We start from the raw sequence: 14,021 nt of genomic DNA, 5'->3' as shown, positions 1-14,021 counted from the left end.
TGTGTGTGTGTTTGGTTGATTCAATTAGTAAGGGTGACCAATTAAATATACATTGTCTAAGCAACATGTGAAAAGCATAATATATCTAACAATTAAGTATATATTGTCTAAATAGCATGTGAAAAACACAATATATCTAGCAAGTCATTAATCCTTTCAATAAGCTCACAAGCCAAATACACCACAAGGTTAGAGACATATGCTACTTGCATTCAAAAGTATGGAACATCAAACAACAAGCACGGATTATCCTCCTATCTAACAACTATGCTACCACTACACTACAATTAAGCTAATGACATGAAATTAAACTAATTAAGCTAAGGGAGAGGCACAATCCATCAAGAAATGAGCATGAACCATCTAAAAAATTACAAGAGCATTCCATTAAGCACTATATTTTGACAATCTCAAGATCTATGGTATTAATACACATAGACATGCATCAATAACATAAGAAATAGAGACAAACACATGAACATCTATTCTAGGATACATAGATATATGGATAGAATGAAATGATCAATTGGAAGCATTAAACCACATAAATCATTGAATAAAGAAGATCTATATATATATAAGTGCCAAAACATGTATTACAACACTAATCCCTCAATAATACACAAAATCAAGATGTAGAAAGCATGCTTGGGGCTAACTCTAGCCCCAAGAGGATGTCTAGCCACTCATAGTAGTGCTTCTCCAACCCTCAAGGGCTAACTCTATGGTAGAGATTTGCTCATTGGTTGATAAAGAGTCTCCAATGGTGTCTCTAGCCTCATCCTCCTCTAAGCTTGCTCTCCAAGAGTTCTGTAAGGTATGATATGATATGATGTAAAAAGTAATCCTTATCTTTATATAGGTAGGTCAAATGACACCCGAAATGAGCTGGGGTCGTGCACAAAATATTCCCCAATGATTGGATAAAGGACAACTTTTTGTGAGCTGGAAATTTAACTTTTTCGCACTGGAGGAAGTTCGATCGATCGAACCTCGGACTTGGATCGATCGAACTTGGCTAAGATCTATCGAACTTAGGCTGGATCGATCCTCAATAGTGCCGCTTTTTGGATAAAGACAAATCTAAGATATTTTGAAGATATATTTGGGAAAAGGACAAAAGTGGTTAGTAAGGTTGTACAATTAGATAAGATCAATCATTTGGATAAGGACAAGGTAGTTCGATTGATTAAAGAATGATGTTGGATCGATCGAACTTTTGAGATCTCTGAAAATGTCATCATGGCTCTGATCCATCTTGAAGTGTTGAGATCGATTATGTTGGATCGATCGAACTTTGATTTGAGATCGATCGAAGATGTTGAATTCCACATTTTTCTTCCTTTTGCTTCCACTTGACTCCTTTCTTTGATTCGTCCCCGAATTGCTTCATTTCTGCTCTTATTTGGCTGAGTTAGCTTATTTTCGGGATAAGTGCCTGAAAATGAAAATAATACGAAATCAATCTAAAACGGTAAAGTAAGATAGATAAAGGTACTAGAATGCCTAAGCTTAAGGGGTTTAAATACGCACTTTTCAGCACTCATCACACCCCCAAACTTAAATATTGCTAGTCCCTAGCAATGAACTAGAAAGTAAAAGAATGAAATGAATAACTAAACAACTATGAACTAGAAAACAATAAATGGATAACGCCACTTTCGTAGGGACCACGATTACACTTAGCACATGCAACAAACCTTTTAAACCACTAGTGGACGAGTAAAGTCTTGTGAGGGTTTCCAGAAATGATACCCACAAACATTAAGCTCATTATCACAAAAGAGACACCAATATTGCAAACAAGCATTGGGAGAAAACTACCTCAAGTATGCAATTTTTCAAACATTTCTAAGCAATCTCCTAAAATCTCAACATCAAGCAAGCAAATTTGGTCCTCCACACATTAAGAAAATGATCATGTAAATCAAAACAACTCTAGAATCCTTTTGAGTGGACCGGCATCAAATATGTTGCTATCTAAGCCAACTAAAGAATTAATCACATCTTTACCCTCAAACTAGCACACAAATCTAGTACCGATCATCAAGACAAAAAGTTGACCTTTTATTAAAGCTTATTGATCTAGGTGCGCTTTTTCTTTTCACTCAATTTTTTTTATTTTTTTATTTTTTATTTTTTGAATAGGATCAAAGATGGAAGCATGGTGCAATGTGTTGATCTATTAAGCTTTCTAGCGATTCATGAGGTCGAGCATTAGGTCAATGACTCCCAAACCAAAAGGCTTTAGGGCATTAGGTGTTCAAACACCCCTACGGACTTACAATCTCAAATCAATTAGGCTACAAATCAAGACAATCTCCATCTAATCATTTCCCACTTCTCACCTTTTAGGAGAAATCCTCACTTTTTATTGCTTTTGCTCTATTTTTTTTTTTTTTTTTCAAGTTTAATTTTAACCTAGAGTTTGGGCCCTCCGCCTTTCGGCGCGAGAAGTTCAGTGCTTGATGAGGCTAGAATCCCGGCTACTTAGTGAAAAGGGGTTGTTATCCATCTTTATCAAGAATGAAAACTTTCAATGCACTACTAGCTCAATTGGGATATAACCAATTCAATAATCAACAAAGCACGTACCCCACAAGTGAATGCTAGTGTGCGCCGGTGCTAGTGTAGAATTCTAAAGTGAATCTCAAACAATCACAAAATCAAGATGATGTGGACCACAAGTGCAAACAAGATATCAATCTTTCGAAAAATTTACTCCTAAATGGCATCCATAAGGCATACAAGGAGTATTGGACTCTCAAGTCAAGCAATTTTTAAATTTTAAGCAATATAGTCCTCAAAAGATCAAAATCATAGCTAGATATGGACCAATCATAGAAAATCTCTCAAATACACGAGTCATGCTCAAAATTTTGAAGTTTAAAGCTAACACTGTAAAGTACACCATTACCCCTAAACTTAAACGGCACAATGTCCTCAATGTGCAAAGAGAACAAAAGGAAAGAGTATACCGGTGTAATTAAGGCAAAGAATGGCTGGGACTGAAGTATCCAAAGTGGGTGGCATGGCCCCCCCAAACTTGGGATTAACGGTGGTCCTGAAATTTGGCACTCGGATAAACTTATCAGATAACAAAAAGGGATAATCAGTGCACAGTGGACATGCAAGTATAAATAAAATAAAGTAGTGAGAGAGGTATAAGGGTGGTCCTAAAATTGTGTAGCATTCTCTCTCACTGTAGTCACTGTGATGCATTGGAAATCTCAGGTGGACGAGGCAGGACGGGTAGGGCAAGCTCCGCGGATATCGCCAGATAAGTCTAGGAGTGCAGTCGTGACATCCATGAGGAATGTAGCAAAATTAGCTCGGTGGGCTACAACATCGGTTCGAATGGCAGTAGTATCAGCTCGGATAGCAACCACTGTACCCTCAAGAGCCTGAAGACGCTCTCCAAAGCCGGGGGTCTGACTAGGAGCCTCCGGTACGGATGAATCAGAAGAAAGATCCTAAGTCTGCTCCACCTCATGTACTGGCGACCCAGCTAGAGAGTGCTGCTCTACGTCATCTGCAGGTCGCTCTAAATCGATGTCTATGTGCACGGCAGCTGGACCTACTGGTACATCGTCCGGTGCGGGGTCTATTGCTGCTGCCTTTGGTGCTGCCTCTGCCTGTTCAGCCTCGAGCTCCTCTACAGCCACTACTGCGTGGTCCTGCAGTCTAGTGATAATAGCATTGTAGCTCTTGTTCCAGTCCTTCTTCAAGAAGTGACAGGAACCTCTCTCAGGGTGTTCCTAATGATGAAAAGGATAGCGCTGATCAATTTGTATCTGGGTGATGAGGTGGCCAAATGGGAGAGACTTAGCCCTTCCGGGCTTCTCCTTGCTGATATACTCGTCGAAGAGCTTCCTCATCACGTTCCAGATGAGCACGGGGATAGATACCCAGTGGCCTATATAAAATGCGTAGAGGGCTGTCAGATAGTCTCCTCGCCGCTGAATCTTGTGCTCGGCTATGTATATGTTCCGAAAGAGAACGAAATCAAAGAACCATAGGTCATTTAGAAGAAAAGTGCGGGTGGCGAAAGTTCGCCATCGGTATGGTGACCTGTCAAGAAAATTGCCATGTCGGCATAAGAAGGCCTGTATAGCCTCGAATATAGCTCCTGTAGCTCCGGAGGGCATCAGTGTGGACAATGGCATGATCGGGCTAGCGTGTCCATAGTAATAATAATCTGATGGCCATCTATAGTAGTGACCAGCTCTGCCGTGGTGCGCGGGGACAGTTGGAGGTTCTGGAATAACATCCGTACTAGTCGTAGGTAGACTGGCTTAGTAACTGGGGCAAGAATAGCTATAAGGCCCCTTTGGATAATATCATGATAAGCTGATCGGGTCAGCACCGATCTGGAGAAGAAAGCTGTGTCGAACACTGACTCATGGTCCACTTTCATGTGTGTATATCTAGGCACGGGCCTATCACGCTCTCGAGCTGGTGGAGTTGGCTGGTGTGGTGGAGATGGTAATGGTGAATGCTTAGCTCCAGCATGTGATGGAGATGGTGATGGTGTAAATGCAGGCTGAGCCATAGAAGTGGATGGAATATGATCATCCTCAGCCTCATGAGCAGGTGACTGAGGTGGAGTAAGCTGTAATGTCTCCTCCTGTGCATGAGAAGGCTCTGCTGGCTCCTCTATCCTCGGTCTGATATGTCTTTGAGGCCCGTGTTGCCGCTTGGCAACAGTCTTACGCTTAGTTATGGCCTGAAAAATAATTTAAAAACTTGCAAGGGGAGTCAGTGCCAGAATTAAGAATTGAAAGCACAAAATTGAAACATGCATGTCAAATAAGATAGGCAAAACATATAGATGACATGAATCCATGTAAGTGACAGGATATGAGATAGCATGGACATAATACATGATGAATGAAGTGTGTGTATAAGATATGTGAAGTTCGATTGATCACGAAAAATGTGAGATCGATCTTAAAACTTTGATCGATATGAGAAACTTGAAAAACTGAGTTCGATCGATCTCTCAAGATCGATATAAGATAGAAGTTCGATCGATCGAACTGTGCGAAGATGAAAACTGAAAAGTCACAGATCTGTGACTTTGGAAGCACGAGGGCCACACGAACAGTGTCGTGGGCCCATTAACACAACAATTCCTCAATCCTAGCCACTTTACAAAGCCCATACTCCCACAAAACAACTTAAAACTCAAAAATATATAACCATATATACAAATCTATACACATATATACAAAAAGCTTCAAGCCGGTAACAATGGAGGAAATCATCAACAATACATCCTAGATCTAGCATGTAGGCAACATGTATTGAACAAGTTGAATCTTGAAATCACAAGGTGTGGCTTGGATTTTACCTCAAGTCACGAGAGAAGATGAGAGGAAGATGGAGATGAAAATCCGAGAGGAGAGAGAGAGAGTCAGCGTTTGGATCTCGCTGGAGATTCGCCGGAGAAGATGATGAAGATGGGTGCACAGTGGTGATGGGAATGAAGGACAAGGGTTTGGAGGGTTAGATCGATCTAATGAATCGATCTTGAGACCCTCCAGGTCTATTTTTAAAAACTTTTCCTGATCAGTTCGATCGATCAAACTGAGATTTCAGATCGATCGAACTTTGGTGACCTCTCTTCAAAATGTTTTTGGAATTTTTGAAATTCTTGACAAATTAAAAACTAAAATAAAAAATTAAAAATTAAAATTGAAAAATAGGAAATATTTTTGTATTTTTTTTTTTTTTGAAAAATAAAATAAAAATATTTTTGGATTTTTGAAAATTAAAAAGTCAAACAAAGTCAAAATAGAGAATTGAAGAACTGAGATCGATTTGAACAAAATGTTCGATCGATCAGATAGAGAGTAAAAATATGCAGGTTTTTGCTTTAAAATTTTTTCTAAGTGTTGGAGCACGAGATCGATCGAACTTTGAAGTTGGATCGATCTAAGGTCTTCCGATCAATCTAAGAATAAGTTTGAACGATGGGACAGAGAGGTGATTTGGATGCAGGTGGATGTAGGTCGAAAATTTTTCTAAGTGTTGGATGCAGGTGGAAGTTCGATCGATCGAACTTTCATTTGAGATTGATCAAACTTATGCAAATTGCTCAATCACAACATAAAAGTTCATGCAATCCTAATCACAGTTCCTAACAATGTATATGAACCAAAAACAAGTATCTAGACTTCGCAAGAAATGAAATTTAAGATAGAAAAGAGGGAAGAATAGGGTTTTGACACCCTACGAAATGTTTTGCTAGTCTTTAACGTCTCTAGCAAGACATTGGACTCTTTTAGCCCGGATCAAAGATCTTGTTATGCATCCCCTCCTTGTTGGGGTGATAGATGCTTTAAACTCCACCCAACAAATGGTTCTTTGAAGAACTTGTTGGATTAAGCTCAAAAGAAACTTTTGTTCCCTTGTCAATGCAATCACAATCTTTGGGCTTCCATGCCCTTTCAAAGCAAGAATTTGAAACAACACTTTGAGAATGCAAGGTTGAAGATGATCCTTTTGAAGTTTTGGTCTTACACAAAATCTCACTTCCTTGACATTGAAGATCATGACATTTACCTACAACATTAACCTCTCATTCATATTTGTCAAATGAGTTGGGTATGGGATTGAAGATATTCAACTTCACCTTCATGTGGCCAAATGAGATCTTCATTATCCCCATCCTACAATTGATGTTGGCATTAGCGGTTGCCAAAAAAGGATGGCCAAGGATAACGGGAATTTGGCTTTTAGGATTGGGGACCGGTTTCGTGTCAATGACAATGAAATCGACGGGGAAGAAGAATTTGTCAATCTTTATCAAAACATCCTCAATTATACCCCTAGGCTTCTTAATGGATTGGTCGGCAAGTTGTAAAACTAACGACGTCGGTTTCAATTCACCAAGGCCCAATTTGACATAAACCGAGTATGGAAGAAGGGTAACACTTGCTCCTAAGTCAAGAAGCGCCCGATTAATGATATGATCACCAATAATGCATGAAGTAGTAGGTGAACCGGGGTCCTTAAACTTTGGTAAAGTGTTATGTTGCAAAATTGAACTTACTTGCTCGGTTAAAACCACTTTTCTTGGTGCTTGGCTCTTGTTCTTCCGCTTTTGGGTGCACAAGTCTTTCAAGAATTTGGCATAAGCTGGAATTTGCTTGATTGCATCCAAAAGTGGAAGATTGACTTTCACTTGCCTAAACATTTCTATGATTTCATTGGTTTATGCCTTTTGCTTGTCTTTTGAAATGGATCATTTTAAGGCATCCGGAAATGGTGCTTTTGGTTCAAAACTTTTTTCAAAATTATTCTTTGAAGTCTCTTCAACACAAGAATTTTTTAAATCACTTTGTTTCAAATCATTTTTCAACAAAACCTTTTCAAATTCATTTTTTTGCAAATCTTTCTTCAAATCATTTTCAAAATCATTCTTCAAATCATATTTTGAAGCTTTCTCATTCACAAGATCATGTATATGCAATGAAGGAGGAATGGAATGTGAAACGGGACGGGTGACAAGTTGAGGTTGCACCGGTTCACTCTCTTCATTGGACATTTCAACTTGATTGTCTACAATCCTACCACTCTGCAAGGTAGTCACCGCATTAACATGCTCAATGGTGTGGCCTTCCAATGATGAATGGGTTTCCACAACACATTGTTGCTTAGGTGGGGCATTCATAGGCATCTTTCCTTTCTCTCCAGCATTAAGAGTGCTCGTTATTTGCCCTACTTGGGTTCCTAGCTTCGTAATAGATTAAGAGTGGGAATGAAGCAATTGTGTGTTTGCCTCAAGAGTGCCCAAAGCATTCAAAACTTTTTCTTCAAAGGCGGAACTTCTAACATTTCCTTGGGAATAAGATTGGTTGGGAAAATGAGAGTTAGTAAATTGATTCCTTTGTGATTGATAAGGTCTATAACCTTGGGATCCTTGGTTTTGAAGTGGAGGTGGAATGTACTTTCCTTGAAAACTGCCTTGGGAAGGGTTTGAACCCTCCCCTTGGTTTTTCCAAGAGAAATTCGGATGATTTCTCCAACTTGGATTATAATGAGTACCATAAGGATTGTTCCCTTGGTTCACAAAAGCTGCATTGACTTGTTCGTTAGGTTCATTTTGCACCTGTTCGTGAGGACAATGAGAAGTAGAATGAAGAACACTAGAACAAGTCATACATGTTTCATTTGATGCACGATGAGAATGTTTAGGGAAGGAAGATATTTGGTTCGCCGAGTTTTGGTTGATCAAGAATTGATCAAACCTTTGAGATAAAGACTTCATTTTGGCGGCTATTTCATTTGAATGGTCGACTTAATGTAAGCCAACACTCTTCCTACCTTGTGAATTTCTACCTTTCTTGGATGATAATGTTCTATGCAAAGAATTTTCACTCATGCTCTCATAAAGACGCCACACGTCATCCTCATGCCTATCAATGTATGAGCCACCCATGGAAGCATCAACCATGCCTTTGTAATTGTCCGATAAGCTCTCAAAGAAATATTGAACTAATTACCATTTGGGCATGTCATGATGTGGACACTTCCTAAGCAATTCATTAAAGCGTTCCCATGCCTCATGAAACGTTTCTCCATCCCCATGTGAAAATTCTCGAATTGAGGTTTTGATGGCATTGGTCTTAGAAACCGGATAGTACTTCTTCAAGAACTCTTGTTGTATTTATGCCCAAGAAGTGATTGAAAAAGGCCTAAGATTGTTAAACCAATACTTTGCCTTGTCTTTTAAGGTAAATGGAAAAAGTTTGAGTCTTCAGACCTCTTCCGGCATGTCCGTATATTTTACGGTGGGACATACTTCTAGAAACTCATCCAAATGCTTATAAGGTTCTTCACTTGGAAGTCCATGATAGTTAGGAAGCATTTGAATGGTTTGTGGCTTAATTTCATAGTGATGTGCTCTAAATGGTGGCAATTGAATGCATGTGGGTGCATTGTATTCATTAGGCATATAGTAATCTCTTAAAGCAAGTGGAGGATTAGCAATTTGAGGTGCAACATGGGCACCTTGATTTTGATTTCCTTGAATAATGGGAGGTTATGGAGCATGCATTAGCCTTGGCATTCCAAATGGAACTTGGCCTTGTTGTTGTTGTGGTTGATGAATGAATGGCCTAGGCATGTCTAATGGTGCTTAAATGTTCTTATGATGCACATTTGGATGAAGGATACCTTGTTGGTCTATATGACCAAGGTCCTCTACATGCTCTTCATTATGGCCTTCCATTGATGTAATGGATCGGGTAAAACTAGAACTTCCTCTTCCCCTGGGATTTCTAACTACGGATTCAAGATGCAAATCAAGAGGGACAAGAGTTGGTCTTAGTAATCTACGACCATGCATGCAGAATGTAAAAACACATAAACACAATGAATGAACAAACACTTCGACTTCACCACAATTCAATGAATCTTCCTCCACAAACACTTAACCCATACTCCTATGTTTTAACAACAATGATGCAAAGAACAATTAAGAATGCTTCCACGCGGGCTCACAATTTATCTATGAAATTAAAAACAAGCCTCCATGCGGGCCGATGATTTAACTAAGGGATTGAGTAAGAAAAAGCTCACAAAGGTCCTTTAACACTTCAACTCCAAATTTATAGCTTAGCTTAGCAATTTTTTAAATTTTTAGCATTTTTCCTTGCTTGCTTAGCTCCTTTGCTTGGTGGCTCCTTTGCTTGCCTCCTAGCTCAATGCTCCTTGTCAAAGATGAACAAACACAATAAGTAATCAAAAGAAAAATAAAAACAAAGTAAAGACACGATCAAAAGAGTACTAATTCCTAATTGATTCCAAAAATAAGACGTTGCCTAATCCCCGGCAACGGCGCCAAAAACTGGTGGTGCTTCGCCGTCCGACACCACAAGCTTAAAGAGTGTGCATTAAGGCGAGGGCCAAGTTTTACTTTTATAGAAGCCACTACTACCTTCACTAAAAATATAGTTAGGGTGAGTAGGAATCGTCCTAAGGGATTGGAGTCGAATTTGGTTATGGAATCACTATTGGGGTTAGTAAGTCAAATGATCAAACAAATGGTTGGTTGGTTTATTAAACTAAAGAGCAAATTAAACTAAATAATTAAATGCAATAAAGAGTAAGTAAGAGAGAGAGAACTTAGGGTTTAGAGGTCACCACTATAAAATACTTTTCTACACCCTTAACAAGTGACTAATGAGGGAAATGTGTGTTGCAATATTGATGTGTGTGTGTGTTTGGTTGATTCAATTAGCAAGGGTGACTAATTAAGTATACATTGTCTAAGCAACATGTGAAAAACACAATATATCTAATAATTAAGTATATATTGTCTAAATAGCATATGAAAAGCACAATATATCTAACAAGTTATTGATCCTTTCATTAAGCTCACAAGCCAAATACACCACAAGGTTAGAGACATATGTTACTTGCATTCAAAAGTATGGAACATCAAACAACAAGCATGGATTATCCTCCCATCTAACAATTATGCTACCACTACACTACAATTAAGCTAATGACATGAAATTAAACAAATTAAGCTAAGGGAGAGGCACAATCCATCAAGAAATGAGCATGAACCATCTAGAAAATTACAAAAGCATTCCATTAAGCACTATGTTTTGACAATCTCTAGATCTATGGTATTAATACACATAGACATGAATCAATAACACAAGAAATTGAGACAAACACATGAACATCTATTCCAGCGTACATAGACATATGGATAGAATGAAATGATCAATTGGAAGATTTAAACCACATAAATCATTAAATAAACAAGATTTATATATATATAAGTGCCAAAACATGTATTACAGCACTAATCCCTCAATAATACACAAAATCAAGATGTAGAAAGCATGTTTGGGGCTAATTCTAGCCCCAAGAGGATGTCTAGCCACTCATGGTAGTGCTTCTCCAACCCTCAAGGGCTAACTCCATGGTAGAGATTTGCTCCTTAGTTGATGAAGAGTCTCCAATGGTGTCTCTAGCCTCCTCCTCCTTTAAGCTTGCTCTCCAAGAGTTCTAAAAGGTATGATATGATATAATGTGATATAATGTAAAAAGTAATCCTTATCCTTATATAGGTAGGTCAAAGACACCCGAAATGAGCTGGGGTCGTGCACAAAATATTCCCCAATGATTGGATAAAGGACAACTTTTTGTGAGCTGAAAATTTAACTTTTGCGTACTGGAGGAAGTTCGATAGATCGAACCTTGGACTTAGATCGATCGAATATGGCTGAGATCTATCGAACTTAGGCTGGATTGATCCTCAATGGTGGCACTTTTTGGATAAAGACAAATCTGAGATATTTTGAAGATATTTTTGGGAAAAGGACAAAAGTGGTTGGTAGGGTGGTACAACTAGATAAGATTAATCATTTGGATAAGGACAAGGTAGTTCGATCGATCGAAGAATGATGTTGGATCGATCGAACTTTTGAGATCTCTGAAAATGTCATCATGGCTTTAATCCATTTTGAAGTGCTGAGATTGATCATATTGGATCGATTGAACTTTGATCTGAGATCGATCGAAGATGTTGAATTCCACTTTTTTTTCTTCCTTTCGCTTCCACTGGGCTCCTTTCTTTGATTCATCCCAGAATTGCTTCATTTCTGCTCTTATTTGGCTGAGTTAGCTTATTTTTAGGATAAGTGCCTGAAAATGGAAATAATAGAAAATCAATCTAAAATGGTAAAGTAAGATAAATAAAGGTACTAGAATGCCTAAGCTTAAGGGGTTTAAATACGTACTTTTCAGCATTCATCAATACACATTGTAGATAGTTGTTATTCATAAATTGTATTTTTCATATCTTGGAGAAGAGGATAGAGATTAGAGAGCTTTACACATCTTGGAAGTTCTTCCATTCTTCTAGGGTTTCCTTCAAGAAGGAAGACATTCATACCATAGAGATAGCCCTTGAGGGTAGGATGACTACTTCAATGAGTGGCTAGACATCTACTTGGGGCTAGAGTATCCCTTAAGTTTGCTTCCTAGACTTAGTTCTTTGTATATTTTTGGGGATTTATTTGTAACAATATTTTGACCTTGGATTTATATATATATCTTGTGGTTTCTACTTGATGTGTATGGATTAATGTTTTCAATTGATTATCTACTTCTAACCATATGTTTATGTATGCTAGAATGGATGATTCATGTGCCTTTCTTTAGATTTAGTGGAATTTATGCATGTCTATGTGTATGGATAAAGTTAATCTAGAGATGGTCAAAACATAGAGCTTAATTGAACACTCTTACAATTTATTTGATGGTCCACACTTGTTTCTTGATAGATTGTACCACAACTTTAGCTTACTTAGTTAAATTTCATGTCTTTAGTGTAGATGTAGTGTAGTTGTTTTAAATTCATAGATAGGTGGACAATCTACTCTTATTCCTTGGTGTTGCATACTTATGAATGCATTTGGTGTATATTTCTAGATAGTTGTGTGTGCATAAATTGTGGTTTTGTTGAATGGATTTTGGTCTCATTTGATAGGTTGTGCTTTCCATTTGATTTGGCTTCATAACCTATGCTTATTTGCCATCCATGCCTAGTTTCAATTAATGTCACAATTACACACATAAGTTATAAGTTAATTTCCCTATTAATATACAATTGTTAGTGTCTAGTGAAGTCAAGCTTAGTGGTGAACTCTAGTACCCCAAGTCCTTCCCTCTATATATTTCTTTACTTTATTAATCATTGAATTTTGTTTACTTTAATTTCAATTGCATAATAGTTTAATCAATTAATCCAACCAATCTTTGATTACTCGACCTACGAACCCTATATATTGTTTCCATTGCATCAATACCCACAATCCTTACTCACCCTAGCTATATTTTTAGTTAGAGGTAGTGGTGGCTTTTACAAATTTAAAACTTGGCCACATTGCACACTCACACTCTTAGTTCATATCTTTGGAAACTTTTGGTGCAATCGATGACTTCCATTCCACCAATAGACGCTAAGTGGCATGAACCACTTTAGTTGATTTCATATTTTAGATTTCAAGTTGATAACTTTGAGAATCAATATCTTGTTGCTTTGTATAACATGCTTTTTTATTGTTTAAATTGCATAGGTATTGTGGTTTATGCTAGAAATGTTTTAAAGTAGCTTAGGATGAGCCATGAGTCTCACTTTTGACCTAGACGTTAGATGGCATGACCCTTTTGAATTGTTTCACATTAATGTGATAAACTTGTAAAAAGTTAAGTCTATGCATGCTCATTCCCTACGAGTAATATAGGTTACTCACCCCTTGCTAAGTGCGACCTGTTTTAGGCAAGAAGATGTAGTTTTGGGATGCACAATATCCCTTAGATGTTTTTGTAAACTTGAAGTATTTAATTCATAGAAATGTTAGCACGAAATGTTATTTTGATTTAAAATGTCAAAACTTGTATATTTGGTTCTAAATATGTAATGAGCACTTAAGTGTGGCATTTGTGATGTATTTGACATGTATGTAATGAGCCTATGGGCCTAGGACATTTATTTTGTAATCTAATTACTTTTATCTTCAAGGGATTTTATTAAAAAATAAAAAAATGGCATGTTTTAACTTCACTACATTTGCATGGGGTGTGGGAAGTGCGCTTTAACACTTCCACAGGGTCTCTTCATTTATGTATGAAGTGTAGACAAACGGTCTTTTGAAACCATTTTTTTGTTTTAAGTTTCAAATTTTTAAAAAAATCCATTTTAGGCATTTTTGAGGTTCGGATAGGTCGTATTTTGCATCGGGCATTTTTGGGGCCCACGGGTCATTCCTGCACACTTAAAATTAGCAAATACGTTTGTGTGCACAATCATTTTAGCCCTGAAATCCATTTAGGGTCAAATGAACACTTGGTGCAAAGTTTTATGTTCATCGTTTTTGACCTAAACTGATCTAGGGGCATATTGGGCATTTCACAGCGCGTTTTAAAACTTGATTTTAAGGGGGATTTCTTCTCTGTGTTTTTGCAAAAAAATTAGTTTGAGGGTCCAAATT

General features: G+C 37.8%; 1 non-coding gene across 1 annotated transcript; it reads left to right on the top strand.

Moving 5' to 3' along the window:
• Window positions 1-8,519: 8,519 nt before the first annotated feature.
• LOC132287364 (small nucleolar RNA R71) lies at window positions 8,520-8,626 on the top strand. The gene has a single exon (XR_009473006.1). It is a non-coding gene; the product is annotated as a small nucleolar RNA R71 (small nucleolar RNA).
• Window positions 8,627-14,021: the final 5,395 nt, after the last annotated feature.

The sequence above is a fragment of the Cornus florida genome, unplaced genomic scaffold (assembly GCF_030987335.1).
Source record: "Cornus florida cultivar Cherokee Brave unplaced genomic scaffold, ASM3098733v1 CherokeeBrave_3.0.0_Hap2_Chr11, whole genome shotgun sequence".
Classification (NCBI taxonomy): Eukaryota; Viridiplantae; Streptophyta; class Magnoliopsida; order Cornales; family Cornaceae; genus Cornus; species Cornus florida.
The sequence above is the reverse complement of the archived record's forward strand: the minus strand, read 5'-3'. Positions and strand labels throughout refer to the sequence as shown.